The 26,370-nt window shown below is 40.2% G+C and overlaps 1 protein-coding gene across 1 annotated transcript in view; it reads left to right on the top strand.

The window, feature by feature from the left end:
* The window catches only part of PAPSS1 (3'-phosphoadenosine 5'-phosphosulfate synthase 1), a 287,445-nt gene extending 262,137 nt beyond the window's left edge, over nt 1–25,308 (top strand). Inside the window, exon 13 of the transcript XR_012717434.1 lies at nt 25,299–25,308. The gene's annotated coding sequence lies outside the window, so the exon portion shown is untranslated. The remainder of the gene's footprint in view (nt 1–25,298) is intronic.
* The last annotated feature ends 1,062 nt before the right edge of the window (nt 25,309–26,370 follow it).

Here is a 26,370-nt window from a genome sequence, read left to right as displayed (position 1 = left end):
ACCGGCTCACTTTGATAAAAATGAACCACCACTGGATAGAGCCTTCATTTTTGTGCCCACCTGTGTAAAGCACCCCAACATGAAACTCCATGTCTGTGCTCAACCTCTCCAATTCCTCCACATCCTCATACTCATCCACCATAAGCGTTGCACAATTCTGCTAATACTAGGCTCCCTCCACCCTGATTTCCCCCAACTCTGCTGGTTAGAGGCTCCCTCCACCCTGATTTCCCCCAACTCTGCTGGTTAGAGGCTCCCTCCACCCTGATTTCCCCCAACTCTGCTGGTTAGAGGCTCCCTCCACCCTGATTTCCCCCAACTCTGCTGGTTAGAGGCTCCCTCCACCCTGATTTCCCCCAACTCTGCTGGTTAGAGGCTCCCTCCACCCTGATTTCCCCCAACTCTGCTGGTTAGAGGTTCCTTCCACCCTGATTTCCCCCAACTCTGCTGGTTAGAGGCTTCCTCCACCCTGATTTCCCCCAACTCTGCTGGTTAGAGGCTCCCTCCACCCTGATTTCCCCCAACTCTGCTGGTTAGAGGCTCCCTCCACCCTGCTTTCCCACAACTCTGCTGGTTAGAGGCTCCCTCCACCCTGATTTCCCACAACTCTGCTGGTTAGAGGCTCCCTCCACCCTGATTTCCCACAACTCTGCTGGTTAGAGGCTCCCTCCACCATGAATTGGTCCAAACTGGGGTTTTTAGAGGCTCCCTCCACCATGAATTGGTCCAAACTGGGGTTTTTAGAGGCTCCCTTCACCATGAATTGGTCCAAACTGGGGTTTTTAGAGGCTCCCTCCACCATGAATTTGCCCAAACTGTGCTGGTTAGAGGCTCCCTCCACCATGAATTTGCCCAAATTGGGCTGTTTAGAGGCTCCCTCCACCATGAATTTGCCCAAACTGGGGTTTTTAGAGGCTCCCTCCACCATGAATTTGGCCAAACTGGGGTTTTTAGAGGCTTCCTCCACCATGAATTTGGCCAAACTGGGGTTTTTAGAGGCTCCCTCCACCATGATTTGGTCCAAACTGGGCTGTTTAGAGGCTCCCTCCACCATGAATTGGTCCAAACTGGGGTTTTTAGAGGCTCCCTCCACCATGAATTTGCCCAAACTGGGCTGGTTAGAGGCTCCCTCCACCATGAATTTGCCCAAATTGGGCTGTTTAGAGGCTCCCTCCACCATGAATTTGCCCAAAGTGGGCTGTTTAGAGGCTCCCTCCACCATGAATTTGGCCAAACTGGGGTTTTTAGAGGCTCCCTCCACCATGAATTGGTCCAAACTGGGGGTTTTAGAGGCTCCCTCCACCATGAATTGGTCCAAACTGGGGTTTTTAGAGGCTCCCTCCACCATGAATTTGGCCAAACTGGGGTTTTTAGAGTCTCCCTCCACCATGAATTGGTCCAAACTGGGGTTTTTAGAGGCTCCCTCCACCATGAATTGGTCCAAACTGGGGTTTTTAGAGGCTCCCTCCACCATGAATTTGGCCAAACTGGGGTTTTTAGAGGCTCCCTCCACCATGAATTGGTCCAAACTGGGGTTTTTAGAGGCTCCCTCCACCATGAATTTGGCCAAACTGGGGTTTTTAGAGGCTCCCTCCACCATGAATTTGGCCAAACTGGGGTTTTTAGAGGCTCCCTCCACCATGAATTGGTCCAAACTGGGGTTTTTAGAGGCTCCCTCCACCATGAATTGGTCCAAACTAGGGTTTTTAGAGGCTCCCTCCACCATGAATTAGTCCAAACTGGGGTTTTTAGAGGCTCCCTCCACCATGAATTTGCCCCAACTCTGCTGGTTAGAGGCTCAATCCACCCTGATTTTCAAAACAAATGTTGGTGCCAACCTCAACTTACTACAAGGGCCAAATTCACTGCTGGTGACAAGCTCTCCTCACGCCAAGTGCCAAATACACATGTTTCAAGGTGTTTTCCAACTGTCAGAGAGGTGGTATTGAGTGTGTAAAGTGTGTAGTTGTTAGGCTGTGATGTTGGGGTAATAGAGGGTCTTTGGTGTGTTAGATGCCCCCAGACATGCTTCCCCTGCTGTCCCAGTGTCATTCCAGAGGTGTTGGCAGCATTTCCTGGGGTGTCATAGTGGACTTGGTGACCCTCCAGACACGGATTTGGGTTTCCCCCTTAACGAGTATATGTTCCCCATAGACTATAATGGGGTTCGAAACCCGTTCGAACACACGAACAGTGAGCGGCTGTTCGAATCGAATTTCGAACCTCGAACATTTTAGTGTTCGCTCATCTCTACTGTAAAATGATGACTGCTACAATCAGGTACTTAATATTTTTATTAACCCTTTAATGACACGGGGAAGGTTGGGTGTTAATGCTCAGTAACTTTTTTTCAAATTTTTCATCTAAGAGTTTTTTTTCTGTTGACATAGCTATGCAAGTGCTTATTCTTTGCGCAATGAGTTCTACTTTCGTTTGGTACCAATTTTGGGTACATATGTTTTGATCATCTTTTATTAACGTTTTTGAGGGTCCATGTGAAAAAATCGACAATGTTATTGTTATTTTTTGCAGTTTGTTTTTACGGCATTCACTATTTTATAAATTATATGGCAACTTTTTATGATTATGGCAATACTATATTTTTATTGGTTTTATTATGTTTTATCACTATTAGAGATGAGCGAATACCATTCGAAATGAGAGTGTGCTATTTGAAACTGCCACTTCGAATAGTATTCGCTCATCTCCAATCACTATCCCCTAAATATATATATTTTTTTTGATAATGAATCATTTGCCTGAGATCACCATATTCTGAGCTGGCTGTGCGCTGAACACTGCTACATCTGAGATGTTGCAGAGCTGGCTGTGCGCTGAACTCTGCTACATCTGAGATGTAGCAGAGCTGTGCGCTGAACTCTGCTACATCTGAGATCGGACCACAATGGAGACTGCTGTGGACCGATCTTAGACTCCGCCTCCTCACAGACAAGCCTCCAGCAGAACCAGCGTTGATTGGCCAATGTTGTACACTGTATGGCATTCGGCCAATCAACACTGGTCAATGCATTCCTATGAGAAAAAGGCATCTCTCACATAACGCAAGCTGCCAGGGATCCCGACTAGCATATAATGGGCTGCCACGAGATGTGCTTGCAGGTGAAGTTTGAAAGTGATGAGACCTTGCCAGCCAGAGCTAAATGTGAGAGTAAGTTCAATGCAAACACATTGTGGCAGTGCACCATATGCTAGTTGGGATCGCTGGCAGCTTGCGGTATGCGGGAGCTGACTTTTTCCCATAGGAATGCATTGACCATACTCTTGCATGTATCTCGGGCTGGCAAGGAAGGTATATAGAACATCCTGATATTCGATCAAATACCAATTCGATCGAACGCTGTTCACTCATCTCTAGTAAGGAATCAATTCCTTTCCTTTCTGTTAGGTGTAGAGAAGGCATAATTGTTGGATATATACAGAGCCCTGGCTAATAATAGATAATCTGAGAAATCTCTGTATTGATGTTCAGCAGTCTTTTCTAAATAGGTACTAGGTACTATAGCTATATATATATATATATATATATATATATATATATATATTTTTTCAGTTGTTGCCCAAAAGTACCTGATCACTACAGTTTTACTTTACTAGACTAGTCTCTATAGGGCTAGTTCACACAGGGCATGGGATGGGAATAGGACCAAAATGCGCCTGCTGCGACGGTTGCGGCTTCCCACTCCGGAGTAAGTCCAAATGAATGGGCCTAGCCCGGAGGGTGCTGCCGCGAATCAGTAGTGGAATCCACCTGAAGAAAGGGCAGCTTGATTCTTTTTTCTGTGAGCATACTGCTAGCGGTCTGCATAGATCTCTATTGTGAGGGGGCAGATTCTGACGTGGATTCAGCACCAAAATCTGCCCCCTCTTGCCCCGTGTGAACATGCCCTAAAGTAGTGACATCCTGACTATGGGCTTGTGTTGCTAGGCAGCAGCACAAACATCTTGTTATTTAGGTGAGCACAGATCGCTATGTGTTGAAAAATCATCAATTTCACTGGTGTCCTCTATAACTTCCTTTTGCTACAAACTGATTTCTATCATTACATTTATTTTATTTTTTGTACTTTTGACAACTAACTCTACAAGGCAGATAAAATTGTAAATGCCTTATTCTTTATTCAAAGTTATACAATTCTAAACCAAATTGTAAGCATAAGCGATTCTAAAGTGCTGAGCTACTCATCATTTGGTCTGAAAATTCCACTTTTCCAGCCAGTTACTCTAAAGCAAATATTAACTGATGTCAAACTGTAGATAAATGATGATGTCTCCCTACCAGCTGACTACCAAAAATAAAAAATACTAAAAGGTTGGCGCCAGTGTCCTTATTCATATTAGTCACTACATTACACTATAGACAGCATATGTGGATATTGTACAGTTTACATAATATAAACAATTGTGAAGCGGGCCGTAGGTTTTCACATTTATATATCAAAAAATCCAAAAGGTTGAAACTTAAGAAATGTATTACAGCGCTGCAATGTTTGCTGCTTAAGCTCTTTCAGTAGAGCATAATGTTACATTTGGAGCCACTTGACAAAGTTATTCAGATATGTTGGGTAACATAGAACCAAAATAAACAGGAAAGAGAGCTTTGTTCTCGGCTATGTCTATTCTGTGCCCATTAAATCATAATGTTCCTTTACAGTCTTCGTGAGCGTACATAGCAGCAGGATTTCAGGATTAGTAGCTTGTGGCACCTCACTAAGAAGAATAAAAATATAATAAATTGATTTTTCTAAGCAATAAAAACTAAATAAGAGACATTGGGGGAGATTTATGAAGACTGGCATTTATGGAAGATGCCCAGGAACATAGACCAGATGCAACCCAGAAGAGGTGAATATGACAGTTTTTTTTAATTTTCTGCACCACCCCAGGGCCTCCAATTTTTATAAACTGCAGTCTGAAGAGATCCCAGAGTAAAATAAAAGTACTTTGGTTTGATCTGAAGCAAAATTGGTTGGCGATTATTGTGAATATTTGCCAAACAAATCTTGCAAGGTTGACCCATATCTAGTTATCACTCTTTGAAGTCTAGCCTGTTTTGATAATGAGATGTCTTTTATCTCTACGGAACAGAAAGTCTCTAGTGAGACTCAGGCAAGTGTGAAAACTCAAACTGTAATGTACTGTAAAAAAAACTTGTCTACAATCTCCTGGCATCCACTTGATTTGAGAGCAACAAACAATACCAACCTACCTCAGGGGTATCCCCCAGACGCCAGTGTGCCTGACAGAGATGGCACTCCAACCTTTAAGGCCCTTCAGTGCCCGTCCACCTACCTGTGGCCTAGTCGTAGACCCCGAGCAGCTCACCTCCAGCCTGTTGCCAGCTCCTGAGGTCCCTGGACTACTCCTTCCTCGGCTCCAGACCCTGGTGCTCAGGTGGAGACATAACCGTTCCGATTTGTACAGAACGAGGCCTTCAGCCCTGCAGAACTGCCCGACATCTTGCTGCGGCAAACAGACAGATCCACACACAACACAGCGGAGTCCACAGGACCGAACCTAGCACAGGGGAAATAGTTTCAGAGGCCCCTACAGCCTACACCGGGACAAAGGTGAAAGACATTTTAAGGATCAGTACTATTCTGGACTCCCTGCAAGGCTAATAGCATTTCAGGAGCACAGCCTACATGCTCTTCTAAATATTGGACACCTCCAGCTAGAAGTGGAGTTATTCAAGAAATAGGCAGACACCCTCGGCCTATATCCATCAAAGGAAGGGTAAGGCAAAAGACTACAGACTCTCCTGACCTCTTAGCTGTGCCTGAGGCCTGCACCTGCTGTACCAGCCCTAGACTATCCTCCTGGTGCCTTACTATATAACAGCTGCTATCCTAACATTACCTGCACCTGCATATCTTTGGTTCAACTCCCTTCTAATTATAACTGCAGCAGCACAGAGAGCCTCCATCTTGCTAACTATATAATTTTTTGTGCTACTTACTCCCTGTTCATCACCCCACAAATTACCCCCCACCCACCTCTGGACTGTCTACACTGTGGACTGTATCTGTTAACCTCCTACTTACCTTCAGATCCTTTAAGGGACACTTAGGAAACTCCTCCTGGCAGAAGTGTTAGTGGGGTGAAGGGAGTGCAGAGCCCCTACCCCAACATCAGGGGGAGCTCCTCACCTTCCCCCACTCACATGTGATATTCCACGACCTTCCCACGAGGAATGAAACCTGACCACATATAGAGATGGAAGTTTAACTGTAAGACTTTGTCTCACATAGCCACAACCTGCTCGTAATTGATTTTTTTCAGCTTACAATGGAGAAAACAGGAAAGAATAGAGCCGCTGAGGCCCCAGATACTCCGCGTCAAGGAAAACAACAAGGAGATCTACAAAAATTTCTCAAAAAGAAAAATTTATACTCTCCAGCTCGTTCTCTTAAAATGGCGCCTTCTACTAGGCAAGAAATAGAGACAGGAGAGGACTCTGACCAGGAGGGTGTGGGAGGATACGACCATTCTGATGATGCCCTAACTACAGTTTCAAAATCTTTTTTACAAAAGGCTCTAGCTGCTGCATTGACTTCGGTCATGACTAAACTTTCAAACATTGAATCCCAGCTTAATGACATGGGGCATAGAGTGAATACTCTTGAAACCAGCTGTGCAGCCTTAACTAACTATGCTTCATCAGTCTCCTCCAGACTTGCACTCTACAAAGATTACATAGATCGTTCACTTGTTTTGATCGAAGATCAAGAGAGTCGTAGCAGGAGGAAGAATATAAGAATTAAAGGTCTCCCTGAAAGTAACACACAGGAAGTCTTAAAATGGCCACCACGCTTTTCTCTGATCTTCTAGGCCAGGAGAGAGCTGAGAAAATTGTTATTGAAAGAATCCATAGAGCTGTTCGCCCGCGACCGCTACAAGGAGATCAACCACGGGATATCATTTGTGGTTTACTCTCTTACCCTGATGTTGCAGCCATTCTTTCTGCAGTTCGTGAAAAGTCAGAAATTCGAATTGGCGACGCAGAGATATCGATATATCAAGATGTTGCCCCGTCCATTCTAGCGAAAAGGCACATACTCAAGCCCCTCCTAAAAGTACTTTGTGCAAAAGATATCAAGTACGCATGGTTATACCCCTTTGGCCTAGCGATTATACATAAAGGAAGACGTATCACCATTAACTCTCAGAATGATCTTATCACCCTGTGGGTCCAATTGAACATACCACCAATGGACATCCCCTCCTGGTCACCCACTCCACCACTACCTGACCTGCCTGAGCTACCTGAGGTAGGCTCGTGGCAACAGATTTACAGCTGACAGATGTTTGGAGATCTCTCCACCCCTCTGAGAGGGAATTCTCCCATTCTCCTTCCTCATCCGAGAGATATCTCCCCGCCAGTGGTCCTAGAGGTTAAATGACGGTCTTCTAAATGATAATTCTTTGCTTTCAAATATCTCTAAAAGTCTCAAAGAATATTTCTCGATTAATTCTACCCCTGACGTCTCTGAACTACGACATGGTAAGCGCACAAGGCCTATATGAGAGGCCTTCTTATCTCAAAAGCAACTCTCACCAAAAAACAAAGACAAAAAGAAGTTTACTCTCTACTTGCCCAGATTAGAGTACTTGAAAGGACACATAAAATCATGAGACTTGCCTCCACTTTGTCTGATCTTTCAGCACTCAGGGAGAAGCTTAAAAGGCAGTTCCATATGCAAACTGCCAAAAAACAACTTCTCTTTAAATTTTGCCTCTACGCTCATGGAGACAAAGGTGGGAAAATGATGTCACAGATGATCAATAAAGCTCAGGCAAAGACTCACATAGACAAAATAAAAGATGACAAAGGCAACATTGTTACAGACACCGACAAAATAGCTAACGCTTTCCAGAAATGTTATTCCAAACTTTAAGCATCTCCCCTCCCTGTGATGCACCCGTAGCGAATGATGCCAAAGAAGCCACTTCCAACTTTCTGGCCTTACATTACATGCAATATCCCTGTTCCGCAAGTTGAGAAACAAGCTGGTCCTTCTCGGCATAGATGCAGAGAAGGCATTTGATCAGGTGAGCTGGGATTTTATGCACGACACACTGGAGATTTTTGGTTTCCCATCTTCTTTCATCTCTGGGATCTTCTCCCTCTATGCCCAACCCCAAGACTTAAAATCAATGGAACATTGTCGCTATTCTTCAACATCTCTAATGGGACAAGGCAGGGGAGTCCCCTCTCACCTTCATTGTTTATCTTAACAATAGAGACTCTCCTGCAGGCAGTTCGCATACACCCTGACAGTAAGGGAGTCCCCATAGGTGCATCTTCCTTGCACTCTGTCGCCTTTGCTGACAACGTTTTGTTTTTGCTTTCGAATCCTGAAAGAGGACTACCTTCTTTAACGAATCTCCTTCATGGCTATGACAAGATGTCCAACTTCAAACCAAATCTCTCCAAATCAGAAATCCTAGTTATTTCACTACCCTCAGCTTTGGAGACATCGTTGAAAAAGGACTCCCCTTTTGATTGGAAGTCGGACCACATCTCCTACTTAGGCGTTAAACTGACTAGTGATTTACAGAAACTATTCTCGGCTAACTTCCCCCCTTTACTCAAGGAAGTGAAAACTGAGACACTCCTGTGACATACCCTATGTCTCATGGTTCTGGAGAAGAGTATCCTCCAAACCTATGTCCTACTTAAGCTACTGTACACAATTAGAATGCTGCCTAGCCCCCTTCATCACTCCTTCCTTTTCTCTCTAAGAGCTCTCTTTATCAAGTTTCTTTGGAAAAATAAAGCAACATGACTACCTTTTAGACTGCTTACTCTGAACAAAGCCAGGGGCGGAATTTCCTTACCTGATGTGACGACCTACTACAAGGCAAATCTCCTGACCAGATGGCTTACCCTGAGTGTGCCTCCACAGGACTCAATGGTAAGAGAGATGGCAGCTGTATAGCATGGTGAATTACTAGACAAGCACCTTTGGACCCCAGACCTTACCATACTAAGAGATCCCTATTTTGATCCCCTTCTGAAAGGATCATGCCAAATCTGGCGTGAATTAAGTACCTGACTCATGCCGCATTATGAAAAATATTTCCCTGCTCATCTTTTACCACATCTCCTCCAGAAGCCCACCAGCTGATATGATGATTTGTGGAGATTACTAAAAGATAAGAGACTGACAGATCTCCTGGTCAATGGGGAACGTCTAGATAAAGACGCTCTGCAGACACTAATTGGCAACAAACAACTCTCTTTCTTGCATTATCAACATTTCAGACACAGTATCGCCTCCTTACCTCGCCCATTTACAACTGACGAACCAGTGTCCAAGTGTGAGAGGATGGTTGTCCTTAAATCTCCAAGAAACAGAAGATTAGCTAACTGTACAGCAGCTTTGCTAGATACCATTCCAGATTCCAAGCCAGGATATCTTTCAGCATGGGAAGCTGATCTCAATACAGCCTTCATTCAAGATGAAATCACATCCATCTTACAATCCTCACATGGCTTCTCAAACTGTGTGCGTCTTCAGGAATCACATTTTAAACTCCTAGGGAGATGGCACCGTACTCCAGATTGGCTACATGCTCACAAACTGGATGCAGACGACTTGTGCTGGAGATGCCGAATGGAAAGAGATTCCCCTTATCACATATGGTGGACCTGCCAGAAGATTAAGGCTTTCTGGTCCCAAATAATGCAAGAGATTCAACATATCACCTCGTCCACTCTAATCTACCCACCTGCTGTAGTCCTTCTCTCATGCCCTACATCTTACTATTCACCCAACAAAGCTAATCTCACAATGCACTTATTTGAGGCAGCAAAGTCCCTCATACCTAAATATTGGTTCCAACCCATCATCCCTTTGACTGTTGAATGGAGAGAAAAAGTGACGCAAATTTTTAAATTCAAAGAGATGCTTAGCTGGTCCACCGGCTCACACAACCGATTCTTGAAGACGTGGTCACCATGGTCTAAATTCAACCAAATTAGTATCTCAGCAGACACCCAGTAGGCGTCTTCAAAGGTTGTTCTTTACCAAAGACCCACACTCATGAGACTATTACAGACTGACAGACCCTTCTCTCACCTTTCACCAGACCTTTATATCCCCTGCCCTCCCCGTCACCCTCCTTTTTTTCATTTTTATGACTTTTTCTCCCATTTCCTTTCCTTAAGAACAAGAATCCCTGTACTTTACTTTAAATACATGGTACTTATTCAGTCTTTTTCAGATAATTTGAGGGTTTGAACCTCTTTGTATTGTTTGATCTTATATGCTCAAAATGTTCATACCACTGCTACCTCCTTTTTATGTTTTATTTTCTTTAAAAAAAAAAAATTGAAAATGTTAATAAAATGAGATTTGGAAAAAACAAACAAACTTTGGATTAAAAACATTGGCTAATTCATGGTCAGTACATCTCCTTTGATATATCCCGATTACCTATTTTAAGACAGGATAAGATTTTTTTCTTATACTATATACTAAATAGCAGGCATCTTTCTGACACCATTTGCAATAAATACCTAAAACTACCTGACAAGTGACATTGTATAACAAAATATATAGCAGGAACACTTCCCCCTTGTATATGTTTTGGGGTACCAGGCAGGGATCTCAATTGTCCTCTGCCCATTTTAACTTGTCTTTAGATCCCTTCCTCTACAATCTCACTATTGCTACCTATTTCTCTAGTGACCATATGAGACATAGTGTCACAGCGTATGCAGAAAATTTACTACTAGTGGGATCTGATCCCAAACATCCAAACATAGATTACAGTCACTGCTTGACCACTGAGCCCATTTTGGTAGATTGTCATTTATGCATTAAATCTGGACAAAACCGAGGTGCTCCTACTACAGGGCACCAACAACCTTCTGTGGGATTCTAGTTTTCCATTCACATAGTGTACATCATTGTTATCCTACTTGGGGGAATCGAATATCAGGGATGCCTCTTCATTGTACCAAATGAATGTCTACTCGTATATAACTTCCCTGGAGGTCATGAGTAACCCTTTCGCTGCCAGGCACGTACACTGTACGTGCTCCCAAGATGGCACTTCAGTAGCGGAGGACGTAGTTACTACGTCCTCCCTACTAATGCCGATATCTCTGGACTGCATCAACATATCTTGATGCTTTAAAATGCATTTTAAAGAAGATACTATCATCTTTAAAATGATACCAGGGACTTGATGATTTTACTTACAGTTTTGTAGTGATTCACTGTTGAAAACACTATTTGGCATTGAGATCCAACTGCAGATCTCAATTCCCGACAGCGTTTCAACAGTGAATTGCTCCAAAACTTTACATCCAATATCTTGATATCATTTTAAAGATGAGATTCTCCTCTTTAAAATGCAATTAAAAGCATCAAGATATGTTGATGCAGTCCAAAGATATAGAGCTCCAAAGTGTCCCCCCCCCTCCTGTCTAAGCAAGCAATTTGCGATCAAGAAAGGAAGAGGGACACGGAGCAGTGCAGCAGAGAGTGAGAGAGAGAGAGAGAGAGAGAGAGAGAGAGAACTATCTGACTCTCTGCATAACTTGTATGTGACAGCAGGAAGGGGGTGGCAGGGACTCTATTGTCCCTATTAACCCTTCTCCTGCCAATCAGAGCGTATACTATACATTTGTCTCTGATTGTCACATACAGTTATAATGTAATTCCCCCCTGAGCTTTACTAGTGGGGTATTCTTATGTTATACCTCCTGAACATAACCAGGAAGTTTGTTGGCGCTTTGACCCAGACGTTTACCATTGTCCAGGTCGCAGCGCCAAAAAAAAAAAGTCACACCAAACACTTACACAACATATACATAAAGTCGCAAATAAAGTTTACATTTCACCCAATCCCTGTCCTGTCTATACCTGAGCTTTCTACAGTAAAATACATCTCTAGTGATGTCCGTTACATACTAAAATAATAGTAATAACGATTATCACTAGAGATGAACGTATAATTGCTAAAATTATTATAGGGGATGGAAAATAACATTTTTATGTAAAGTCCTATTTAATTTGCATGCACAAAATGGGATGGACAGTACATTATGTTTGCAGAAAGGGATTTCTTGAGCCGCACTTTAGTGGCAAATTTGAATTTTTGCGCAATTTTTGCTAGCAATCTCTGTTTGCGGCAAAGTTGAATGAAGGTGGTTGTATATATAAACTATTAAATTGTGTTTTTATATACGGTATGCTGTGTACTCTGAAAAAAGTTAGATTTTGGTATCACAGTCACAGTTTGGTAGGTGCAGTATAGCTTTTTAACATATTAGTGAACAACAGCAAAATCCTGCTTGTCTTCTGTATTCATGTTTTTGGGAGTCCGAGCTCTTGTTGTAGTTGATGTTTGCGGTACATATAGTATATATACACATTGTATACACCATAAGCTATTATTTTAAAAGTATTTTGTATATGAATGTGAGATTGAACATGACTTTTAGGTGCAAATATGTGTTTTAGCGTATTTTTTCAAAAAATTATTTGTGTTGGTCGCAAAGTTGCATGAAGGTGGATGTGGCTATCGATGACCCATTAAGAAATTTGTAATCTTCAGGTTGTCTACTTTCAAAAAATCTATAGGGTTTAGGGGTTCACTTACTTTTCATGGTGTGTAATCCCTACATTTTATAGAATGATACTTTTTTAACATTTCCAGCTTCAAAGCAGAATTTTGTTCCTTCCAGTTCTAGCGATTTTCTGAAGACACGTGCATGTGGGTTCAGGCCATAGTGATATGTATGAACTCTGCACATGTTGAACTCTTATTTTTAGGAGGTTTGGTGCATTTAATTTTTTGTTTGGTTTCCGCTTTTAACAACTAATATACATTTATTTGCATTTTTTCATAAAACATTCACTTTAAATCAAAATTGCATGAAGGTGCCTGTTCGTATACAGTACCAAGTGGCATTCTGACAATGCTGCAGGTGTCTACTTTAAGAAAATATATAGGTATGGGGGGGTTGGATGCTTTTTTAATGTTGCAATTTAGGTTTGATTTGTCCATGTCAAAACTGTGAAAATTGCTCTGGCTACTGGAGGTGCAAAATTTCCAGAGACCCTTGGCAGCGAAAAGGTTAACAGGTGGAAATCCCACACCCTATTTTGGAGAGAGTCAGTTTATTAAAAATGTGTGAATTTCCCAGACTCCTATATCTATTACCATTGTTACTGCTATTGTTTGGACCTAAATATTTCAATTATATCAATAAATTCTGTAGATCATTTATACGGGGAGGGTGACACTGAAGAATAGCATTTAATGACACTTCAGTGGTTGGTCAGGGACTGGTTGCATGGCACTTCAGTTTATTCTGACATCCCTAGAAAACCTACTATGTCCTAACATATGCCTCTCAAATTTATTACTTCAGTCAATATGAACAATCACAATCCCAGACAAAACCAAACTCTTTGCCTATTTGTACATGGAAGGCCTGGAACAAAATACAGATGAGTTTTGGTGTGTGTGCCGCTTACTCTTTATTTTTGATGTTTATTAGAAATCCTCAATTTGAGAATGGATAGTCCCACTGTGTGGGGAGTGTGAGTGGGAGAGTCTCCATATAGTGAGGGACATTTTATACTATTTTGATTGGTGTCCCTTAACAGTATCGATTCTGTGGTACAATGACTCTGGAACAGAGTGATCTCTTTGTCAGCTACCCACTTGATCACCTATATCCCAAGTTATCCATAATGGGCAATATTTGGCCATGTTGACTCAGGTATGCAAAGATGTTCCAAATAGAGTGGGAAACTCCTTACAGTAATTGTAACTGTGGGCTGTAAACCTGTTCTCCCGCAGTGGTTGAGCCTTGACCCACTATCTTTTGAGCTTTTCTTAGAGAAGTTGTTTTTCAGTTTAGAATGGATTTGATGAAGGTTCCTTGCAGGTAGAAAGCAGAGTGTCTTTCTTTCTTGAGTGTCATCAGGATATTACACAATGCTTTATTTCTACTACCTGGTACCAGGAATGACTACTGGTGGGGATACCGCGCTGCTGGTGAAATACATCATTGCTGATGTGGAGCAACTCACCATACTGCTTTCAGACCGCTTTCCTTGCATCTTTTGTCACGATCTGATTTCTGAGGGATTTCTGTCTGCTGTTCACCATGATAGTGTTGTGTGTTAGACATTTCATACAGTCTTTGTCACACTCTGATTTTTATTGTGTTTATATTTTGAATGAGATGATCTATACAGCTAATACTGTGTATTCTCGATCCAGTGATGGATTACAATTTATGGATTCCATTGCTTCTCACACACTATATTGTTGGCTACATTTATTCTAAATGTTAATAAAAACAGTTAGAATTTTTTTTTCATTTTTTTAGGAATTCTTTGATTGTTAAATAGTAGGAAGAAGCCAGAAAACTGACCACAATGAACTCCATTAATCTTTTATTCTGAGTTAGAAACCAATCAAGCCTTCATGAAGAGCTGCATAACATCAATAGCATTTCATATATGTAATATGGTCCATCTTTGGCAGGGTTTATATGAAATCAAAGGTGGTATTGATATGTTTAAGTCTACCTTGGCACCCAAAAGCAATATATATTTCAAGAAGCTTATGATTTACTGTTTCACAATCTGGATATTATCTAGTGCCAGGAGATACCTTAGAAATTGTTATAATTTGTGAGATTCTGTAACATAAGCACATCATTATTAGTTGGATGAAATGAAGCAGAACAGCCAGTCCATTTATGAAAGAAGTACAGTCGTTGGCACTGTAATTCAACACTACTTTAATATCAGTTGAAGTCCATACTGAGTTCATACTGCAAACCTAATATTCATACTGTAAACCAAAAAATTCTCAGGTATGATTCTATATTTTTGTATATTTATGTCACTGCCCCAGGGACATGACCATGGCTTGGAGAAGTCTGGATCTTACAGAAGTTGGTCACACGCTCTACTGCTCTGACTGAAGTTTATGATAGAGGCAAAAAGAGAACCAAGCATCATTTCTACTGTTTTCCCTGTTATAGAAATTAGTGGGGATCCCAGCCAGTGGTCCAATGTGCATCTAAAATATACAGTATAAACCATTCAGTGGATGGATGATATGTGCTTCAGGCTGGTATTCTCCTTTAGGGGAGGATATGGTTCAAGGTTCATCCATTCCATAAAAAGTAAAAAGTTCAAATCTTTAGGGGTAGGTTCACATGTAGGAATTTGCAGCGGATTTGGGCAGATTCCATCCTGCTTGATTTTGCCACAGATACATCTGGGCCTAATGAGCAGTGGAAAGCCACAACGGAATACGCAGGGGCATTGGCATTTTGTTGCAGATACAGTCCTATGAAAAAGTTTGGGCACCCCTATTAATCTTAATCATTTTTAGTTCTAAATATTTTGGTGTTTGCAACAGCCATTTCAGTTTGATATATCTAATAACTGATGGACACAGTAATATTTCAGGATTGAAATGAGGTTTATTGTACTAACAGAAAATGCGCAATATGCATTAAACCAAAATTTGACCGGTGCAAAAATATGGGCACCTCAACAGAAAAGTGACATTAATATTTAGTAGATCCTCCTTTTGCAAAGATAACAGCCTCTAGTCGCTTCCTGTAGCTTTTAATCAGTTCCTGGATCCTGGATGAAGGTATTTTGGACCATTTCTTTCTACAAAACAATTCAAGTTCAGTTAAGTTTGATGGTCGCCGAACATGGACAGCCCACTCTCAAATGATCTGAAAACAAAGATTGTTCAACATAGTTGTTCAGGGGAAGGATACAAAACGTTGTCTCAGAGATTTAACCTGTCAGTTTCCACTGTGAGGAACATAGTAAGGAAATGGAAGACCACAGGGACAGTTCTTGTTAAGCCCAGAAGTGGCAGGCCAAGAAAAATATCAGAAAGGCAGAGAAGAAGAATGGTGAGAACAGTCAAGGACAATCCACAGACCACCTCCAAAGAGCTGCAGCATCATCTTTCTGCAGATGGTGTCACTGTGCATCAGTCAGCAATACAGCACACTTTGCACAAGGAGAAGCTGTATGGGAGAGTGATGAGAAAGAAGCCGTTTCTGCACGTACGCCACAAATAGAGTTGCCTGAGGTATGCAAAAGCACATTTGGAGAAGCCAACTTCATTTTGGAAACAAAGATGGAGTTGTTTGGTTATAAAAAAAGGCGTTATGCATGGCGTCCAAAAAGAAACAGCATTCCAAGAAAAACACTTGCTACCCACTGTAAAATTTGGTGGAGGTTTCATCATGCTTTGGGGCTGTGTGGCCAATGCCGGCACCGGGAATCTTGTTAAAGTTGAGGGTCGCATGGATTCCACTCAGTATCAGCAGATTCTTGAGAATAATGTTCAAGAATCAGTGACGAAGTTGAAGTTACGCCGGGGATGGATATTTCAGCAAGACAATGATCCAAAACACCGCTCCAAATCAACTCAGGCATTCATGCAGAGGAACCATTACAATGTTCTGGAATGGCCATCCCAGTCCCCAGACCTGAATATCATTGAACATCTGTGGGATGATTTGAAGCGGGCTGTCCATGCTCGGCGACCATCTAACTTAACTGAACTTGAATTGTTTGTCCAAAATACCTTTATCCAGGATCCAGGAACTGATTAAAAGCTACAGGAAGAGACTAGAGGCTGTTATCTTTGCAAAAGGAGGATCTACTAAATATTAATGTCACTTTTCTGTTGAGGTGCCCATACTTTTGCACCGGTCAAATTTTGGTTTAATGCATATTGCACATTTTCTGTTAGTACAATAAACCTCATTTCAATCCTGAAATATTACTGTGTCCATCAGTTATTAGATATATCAAACTGAAATGGCTGTTGCAAATACCAAAATATTTAGAACTAAAAATGATTAAGATTAATAGGGGTGCCCAAACTTTTTCATAGGACTGTATACTCTGGCCAAAGACAGCAGCCAAATATGAAGATGAATTTCTCTTTGTTTTCCTCAGTTTGAACATACCCTAAATTGAAACCAAACAAAGAAAAAAATGTAGTCCTGCGACTAAGAGACAGAAGTCTCGAAACGCGTCAGCCGTTTTCCAATATGTAATCGTGGGTCTGGTTCATCTTTTTTCGTTTTTCTTGTCCATGCTCGGTATGTGTATGCATTTTTTATAACCAACGCATCTTTTGTACTATGTGTCCCATTGAATGTTTTTATATTTTTTTCATTAAATTAAAAGTTATGTTTTAGTCAAATAACTTGACTGGTGCTGGACTACATTTTTTTCTTTGTTTGGTTTCTATTCAGTCCCAGTCCCAGGGATTGGTCCGTGCACCCCCTTTTTTCTAAGGAATACCTTTTATAGTGATTGGCTGGGCTGTGAACTCACGTTGTTTTTTGGACAATACCCTAAATTGTCTTCATCTTGAAAGCTGTAGGGAACCGGAAGGGCAAGGAGAGACATTTCCATAACTATGTCTAAGAGTACAAATCACATTTGAAATGCGTAAATAGTGCCTTTTGTTTGCCCTCCCCTATGCCCTTCAGATTTTAACCCATAATGCTCTGTGACCAATATATCTGTCATGAGGTAATGCTCCATGATGGATATATTTGCAAAACGGATAGTGTAGACAAATCTCATCATCATGAAGCCTATGTAAGATTACATAAAGAAACATAAGGATTTGAGGAAGCCTACATCCACAGTAGAACTGTGGTTAGGTCTCCAAGATGATTGGAACAACCTTCTTGCCAAGTTCCTCCAAAAACTGTATGCAAGTGTACCTAAATGAATTGATGCTGTTTTGAAGGCAATGGAAGGTCACACAAAATATTGATTTGATTTAGAATTTTTTTTTTTTTACAAAATAAACTATTAACACTTTTATTTTTGAATATATTCTTACTTTGCAGTATGTTTTCTATACCACTTTAGGATCTCAAGGATCCTATCTATACTGGTAGCTTATGCAAATTGAAGTCTTTTCCTAAATATATTGCTTTTGAAATGCTGCTTTGTTTGCCTGCTATGTGGCCTTATTTCTTCCATTGTTTACACAGCGTTGCTATAACCACGGACCTGTAAGACAAGTGACATCACCCACTGCTTGCTGGGAAGACAATCAGCTAAGATAATTGCACTTTGCAGATAAAGCCCAGTCTGTCATCTCTCTATGTAAATACACAGATAACACAGAATCATACTCAACAAGCATCTGCATATTATCTGATCTGCATAAGTATTGTGATCCTTCTCAGGCACGTTCAGCAAGAGGGGAGGAGAAATACAGGAAGTGAGAGGAGGAGACTGGAGGCAGAGCTGCTGAAACAAGCAGATGGGAAAACCCCTTTAAAGGAAAATGTTATGGTTTTCAGAAGACAAGGATGAGAAAAGCAAAAATGTATGTCCTATAGTCATAGGCTGTGAAGACAATTAATGTTTTGAACTCTTTACTTTTAAAGTGTTGGTTGATTCAGATTTTTTGTGTTTCTCTGTACATATCCAGTGTGTTAATGATGGAAACCCACATTTACCATGGAGGTTTTCCTTCTTTTGTTTCTAGGATATACCATCAATATCAGATTGGTTGACGTATGATTGCCATGACTCTGAAAAGTGACATCAGAGCCAGAAAAGTCCCTACTATTTAGAATCATGTCAGTCACACTCAACTTCTATCTAGAAGGTCAAATATTCAACCTGCTATAGCAAATAGTTGCTCATGTTGTCTTCAAAAAAGTAGAGAAGTGCTTTTTTAGTTGTCATGCAACTTGATCTAGCAATTGGCAGAGGTCACATCAGTCAGACTATCAGAAGTTTCAACAGTAATAGCATATTCTAGCAATGTACTATCCATTTCTATAGCAATACAACCCCACTTATCTCAAGAAAAGATTTAATAAAATGGATGAATAATATGCAGTTTGTTCCATTCATACATCATTTCAGGACCCTGTAAAGTTAGCATTTTTAAAAGAGGACCAAGTATCTCCTGTTTCCTATAGTATGATAATATGGCTGGATAAATAAAGCAGTAAAATAATAAATTCTGCCTAATCTTTGCATCAAGCATACACACATGACGACACATTACAAGTAAAGAGTCTATGTACGAGAGTACTTTTAGATAATTGTGGATTTTGATACATGAAAATTCAATTTGTGCAGGCTTTACCCTTCCCATTTCAAAAAGTGAAAATCTGACTGAAAGAGTAAAATTCATGCAAATCCACTGATCCAACCTGTAACTTATATACCACTGTTACCTGTTATAATGTCCTATCTTGGACTCCTCTGCATTACCCAGCCTATGTCATCTGAACGTTTTGACCACTTCCTAATTTAGAACCTGTTAGGGAGGTTTCACATCTGCTTCTCGGTCTCCAGTTTGGCAAATCCGGCCGCTTTCCGTCTTTTGCCCTGCAAAACTAGACAGGAAACGGAAACCCTTTGGTCTGTTTTCAAACCCCTTCACTTGAATGGGTTTGCAAAGGTGAGCGCCCGTGTGCCTCTTCTGCCTCTCCACGGGGAAACCGTTTTTTTTCAACCGGACACAAAGTCGGACATGCAGGACTTTGCTGTCCATCACAGGTATGATTTGGTTTATCGAGGCATATATCTTATATTCTATACATTAGTCATTGCATTATTTTTACCTACATTATTTTGCAACAATCATCTTGCTCTGCAGTATCTCAGCTTCAACTTCCTATAGGGGGTTATTATGTTTTCACATCCCACATTCCTATACTAATATTTCACAGAGATGTGTTCCCTCCTACTTTGAATTTGGTTAAGGACTCCAATGTCTCATAAGATAGACATATTGAATATACCATTGTCTGTCAAATGTTAAAATCCTTGTAAGGTTTTAATGCACAAAACATCCAATGGTTGGAAAATCATATATACACACATGATATAGTGATTTTGTGACAGAAGAACATAAAATCTTGTAGTTTTGATAATCTGGTTTTATTGTGACACACATAACGTATGTGGTTATTTCCACCCAAAAGAGGAACACATCTATACAATATGTAGCTCCATTACCCTACTGAAATGGTTAGCATTGCTGATGTTGCAATTGCCTGACTGACATCATTACAGGAGACAACTCCAACTCTCCATCATCTGAGTCATTAAGCATGAGATTGGCACCTTACCTTTAAGAGATTATTACTTGGACAATATTATTCCTGAAGACTGATTTAAATCCATTGTTTTATATACTTATCGTAGTAATTTGGGCATTACGTTTGGCAAAGTATTTCCCATTCTCACTCAGATAACAGCAACCCAAGCCAGAATTAGTCACTAAAGAGAATAAAAACAAGTCAGTTTTATGGAATGCTTATGTACACGGGAACAGATCACAGCTTTCCATGCAGCTTTTCTTATTTGTTTAATATCAGTGAAAATAAAATCCCTTCAACTAAAGTTAAACCACATTGCAATTTTGTTGATCATTGCTTTCTGCCAAAGACCCATAATATCAAAATTACTTATGTTGGAAAATCAATATCACTATTTTGATCAATTTTCCTGGCTACAGCAATGATCCATCATAAAACAAGAGCAAATACAGATAAACAACCAAAGGCAAGGAAACTTTAGCAGTAAATTACAAAGTTGTAATGATATCATGTACAAAAGGCAGAAAAAAATCATAAGAGTATATATATATATATATATATATATATATATATATATATATATATATATATATATATATGGCCAAAAGTATTGGCACCCCTGCAATTCTGTCAGATAATACTTGTTTTCTTCCAGAAAATGATTGCAAGCACAAACTCTTTGGTATTAATATCTTCATTTATTTTGCTTGCAATAAAAAAACACAAAAGAGAATGAAAAAAAAGTCAAATCATTGATCATTTTACACAAAACTCTAAAAATGGGCCGGGCAAAAGTATTGGCACCCTCAGCCTAATACTTGGTAGCACAACCTTTAGACAAAATAACTGTGAACAACCGCTTCCAGTAACCATCAATGAGTTTCTTACAATGCTCTGCTGGAATTTTAGACCATTCTTCTTTGGCAAACTGCTCCAGGTCCCTGAGATGTGAAGGGGGCCTTCTCCAAACTGCCATTTTGAGATCTCTTCACAGGTGCTCTATGGGATTCAGGTCTGGACTCATTGCTGGCCACTTTAGAAGTCTCCAGTGCTTTCTCTCAAACCATTTTCTAGTGCTTTTTGAAGTGTGTTTTGGGTCATTGTCCTGCTGGAAGACCCATGACCTCTGAGGGAGACCCAGCTTTCTCACACTGGGCCCTACATTATGCTGCAAAACTTGTTGGTAGTCTTCAGACTTCATAATGCCATGCACACGGTCAAGCAGTCCAGTGCCAGAGGCAGCAAAGCAACCCCAAAACATCAGGGAACCTCCGCCATGTTAGACTGTAGGGACCGTGTTCTTTTCTTTGAAGGCCTGTTTTTTTTTTTTCCTGTAAACTCTATGTTGATGCCTTTTCCCAAAAAGCTCTACTTTTGTCTCATCTGACCAGAGAACATTCTTCCAAAACGTTTTTGACTTTCTCAGGTAAGTTTTGGCAAACTCCAGCCTGGCTTTTTTATGTCTCTGGGTAAGAAGTGGGGTCTTCCTGGGTATCCTACCATACAGTCCCTTTTCATTCTGATGCCGACGGATAGTACGGGTTGACACTGTTCTATCCTTGGACTGCAGGGCAGCTTGAACTTGTTTGGATGTTAGTCGAGGTTCTTTATCCACCATCCAGACAATCTTGCGTTGAAATCTCTCGTCAATTTTTCTTTTCCATCCACATCTAGGGAGATTAGCCACAGTGCCATGGGCTTTAAACTTCTTGATGACACTGCGAATGGTAGACACAGGAACATTCAGGTCTTTGGAGATGGACTTGTAGCCTTGAGATTGCTCATGCTTCCTCACAATTTTGCTTCTCATGTCCTCAGAAAGTTCTTTGGTCTTCTTTCTTTTCTCCATGCTCAATGTGGTACACACAAGGACACAGGACAGAGGTTGAGTCAGCTTTACTCCATTTCAACTGGCTGTAAGTGTGATTTAGTTATTGCCACCACCTGTTAGGTGCCTCAGGTAAGTAACAGGTGCTGTTAATTACACAAATTAGAGAAGCATCACATGATTTTTCAAACAGTGCCAATACTTTTGTCCACCCCCTTTTTTATGTTTGGTGTTGAATTATATCTAATTTGGATTTTGACAATTATTTTTGTGGTTTTCCATTGAAGACAAATTAAATGAAGATAATGATACCAAAGAATTTGTGATTGAAATTATTTTCCGGAAGAAAATGAGTATTATCTGACAGAATTGCAGGAGTGCCAATACTTTTGGCCAACACTGTGTCACACATATATAGTGTATGCTGTGTACTATAATACTGTTTAATACAGTTATTGAAAATATGAACCATATTGGCGTTGAAACAATAAGTGATCATATTTTAAGTAAACTGGACACATAATAAGGATTCAGTTAAAGAAATTGCAAAAAAGTTTTTTGCAAATTTTTTATGAGAGTGAGAACAGCATCAACACATTTGAACTAGCGAAGAAATGATTTATTGAGTACAGGTCAAACCTAGACATGGGTGAACAGCTTTGTCACTTTAAAACCACAAAATGAAAAGTATTTTATTGAGATTTTAAAGTATAGACAACACAAAATAGTTGATAATTGAGAAGTGGAAGGAAAACGATACATGGGTTTCAAAATTTTAATCAAACATCTGAAAAGTGTGATTTGCAAAAGTATTCATTCCCCTATATCAATACTTTGTAGAACCACCTTTCACTGCAATTACAACTGAAAGTCTTTTGGGGTATGTCTCTACCAGCTTTGCACATCTAGTGACTGAAATTTTTGACCATTCTGATTTGCAAAATTGCTCAAGCTCAGCCAGAGTGGATGAAGAGTTTCCATGAACAGAAATTTTCATGTCTTGCCACAGATGCTCGATGGCATTTAGGTCTGGACTTTGACTGGGCCATTCTAACACATGAATATTCTTTGATCTAAACCATTCCACTGTAGCTCTGGCTGTATGTTTAGGGTCATTGCCTTGTTGGAAGGTCTCGCAGCAGCTTCTTGTCCGCTTATGCTACAGGTCATTCTGAGTGGTTTTTGTTGTGGAGTAATTCAGGAAAATCCTCTGCTGGTTTCCTGCAATAGGATATCATCATCAGCGGACACTTATCTTATGTGGAAGTATGTGCAATCTGTACAGAAGATTAGGTACGGGGATGTCAGCAATTTACTAATATACATCGCTACAAGTTATCTTGTTAAATCTCATTGCAAAGGGTCACCCTTGGTAGCCTAAAAAAGGGTGATGTGATGCTGCAGCAACCCCTACCACAACCTATTTAAAAAGGTCCACACCACTAGAAAGCCGACAGTGCACTGAATTCAGTTGGTTTTCAAGACGTATATAATACCGCACATCTCTGAAGACATGAAAGGTTCTCTTTAAACGCACTTCATATGCATTAGTTCTCTGGTTGTCCAGGACCATTGTCCAGCTAGGAACCTGCAGAGGTGCCGTGTATGACATTTTGTTTATTAAATTGACATATTTAAAAATTTAATGTCCATAGGGATAAATGGATAAAGGTAATAAATAGTTCACATAGTAGTTGTTGCAAAAAGCTGACACATTTCAAACTATGTGTTAGACTACGACGAAGAACACATAGTTCGAAATGCGTCAGATTTTTGCAACAACTACTATGTGAATTATTACCTTTATCCATTTATCCCCATGGACATTTAATTTTTAAATATGTCAATTTAATAAACAAAAAGTTTTTATCTAACAAGTAAGTTGCTGGATTTCGCTATTTTTTGGCCTATATTATTAAAGGGGTTGTCTGAATCTCAGGTATAATGGATACTGATAACCTATCCACAGTATCAGATTGGTGGGGGTCTGACACCCGGACCCAGTACCGATCAGCTGATTTAGGCACTAGAAGTTATATACTAGGGCCATTTAGATGAGTGGGAGCAGAGCTGCAGTTCGTCTGCCCCAGAAGCTGTAGCGGTCATCAATATCCTTCATGTCTAGATCTCAGACAACCCCTCTAACAGCCTCATAGGTGAAAAATCTCTCCTATATGTGAAGTAAGTGCAGATCTTGGCTTTTGGACATGAAGATATTAGGAACGATTACTCATTTATCAGAATAATATCTGGACATCTAATAGCAATAAAGACACAGACACAAAGATGTAAGGGGTAAAAATAACATTTATTCCTAGTTAGTAGGGGAGGTGGGGTTAAGGCAGAGTACTTAACCTACAGTAGTAACGAAAATAGTGTTTTGTATTTTGTATTTATTTTTACTGATATTATTTAATACTTTAAGAAGCTAAACCTAAAACAATAAAAAGAAAAGATAAAAAGTGTTTATTTTTTTTTATATTATTTTAATAATTTTAAGAAATGTTAAATTTTTTTGAAGATAAACCTATTTGTTTCATATATATATATATATATATATATATATAATATTATATTATATATATATTCATATTATGTTACTGATATTACTATTTAGATATTATATAAGATAAAGCACAAACTAAACTTTATTTTCTTTCTTTCTTTATTTCTGGTATTATATATGGCAATTATATGTTATTTATGCAAATACTTAGATAATAAATAAAACTACAGTCAAAATACTTTACAGATCTAAGAATTAACTCTATTAGAGGCTGAGTTGATCCAGTGGAAGGCGAAAAATCCCTTGAGGAAAGAGCCAATTGTCCTCATGTAAGGGGGGAAAATTCCTTCCTGACCCCAAATATGGCGGTCAGAGCAAGTCCCAGGATCAAAAGCCAATATCTAACCTATCAGATTTGTTTGCCATGATATATATATATACAGTATATATATATATATATATATATATATATATATATTATAATATATATATATATATATATGTATATATATCTCTATACTGTTATTAGTATGTATCTTTTTTATTTTTTGTATATTTTGCTCATCTACATCTTACAAATCTATAGCTATGTTTTCTATATTTATTTTATATGAATAATTACTTATACGAGGGGGGACCCAAAAGTTTCCAGAATGAGGCTGCTGCGCGTGCAGTTTTCGTAGTACGTGATTCTGCAGCTAGTTATTTGTTCAAACACGCCTTCTCAGTCAGTGTTCCAAGGGGCGTTGATGCGGAAGGTTTCGTCTACCCGCAGTGAATTTTCTTGCAAGAGCTGTTTTGTCCAGCCGTCGTTTTTCTTCATGGAGAAGTTTTATGAGCAGTGCGCGGCTGTGAAGTTTTGCCTTCTGCCCGGGATAAAGCATCGGAAACCGTTCAAATGTTGAAGACCGCTTACAAGGATGACGCAATGTGTTAAGCTCAAGTTTACTCGTGGTTCAACCGCTTTAAAAATGGTGAAATGTCAATTGATGATCAACCGCGTTCTGGATGTCTGTCAACTTCCCAAACAGATGAAAGTGTCCAAAAAATCAACGAGCTCGTGTGTGAAGATCGACGATGAACGATTGAGGAACTCGAAGAGTTGTCTGGAGTGAGTTGGAGCTCGATTCAGCGCATTTTATTGGAGGATTTGGGCATGTCACAGGTCGCTGCAAAGTTTGTGCTGCAGTTCTCGACTGATCAACAGAAAGAGCGTCGCATCAAAACATGCCGTGCCATGAAAGAACATGCCGAAATCGACCCAGAATTTTTTTCTAAAATTATTAAGATGAGTCTTGGTGCTATGCTTACGACCCGGAAACCAAACAACAATCAAGTCACTGGAAGACGCCATCCTCGCCCCGCGCCAAAAAGGCTCGTCAAGTGAAGTCCAATGTGAAAACAATGGTCATTATTTTTTTGATGCAAAAGGGATTGTGCACTCGGAATTCGTTCCAACAGGTCAGACCGTCAACCAGGTTTTCTACTTGGGGATTCTCAATAGTACGCAAGAGTATGCGGTGAAAAAGGCCCAAAATGTGGCAGTCTGGTGATTGGTTTTTCCACCACGACAATGCCTCAGCCCACACCATCTTGGTGACCGCTTTCATGGCAAGAAACAGCATGGCTGTCTTGCCCCACCCACCCTCTTCACCCTATATGGCTCCCAGTGACTTTTTTTTTTATTCCCACCAATGAAGAGGAACCTCAAGGGGAAGCGTTTCACCGACGTGGAGGAGGTAAAGAGGAAAACGATGGAAGTGCTTGCACACATCAAAGTAGATGAGTTTTAAAAATGTTTGGAACAATGGCAGACGAGATTTAACAAGTGTATTGCCGCTATAGGAGAGTACTTTGAAGGAGATTGAACGAATTTTGTACAAAAAAAATAAATACACGCTT

Source organism: Leptodactylus fuscus, chromosome 1 (genome assembly GCF_031893055.1).
Source record: "Leptodactylus fuscus isolate aLepFus1 chromosome 1, aLepFus1.hap2, whole genome shotgun sequence".
In the NCBI taxonomy this organism is placed as follows: Eukaryota; Metazoa; Chordata; class Amphibia; order Anura; family Leptodactylidae; genus Leptodactylus; species Leptodactylus fuscus.
Note: the sequence above shows the minus strand (reverse complement) of the source record. Positions and strands in the feature narration are given on the sequence as shown.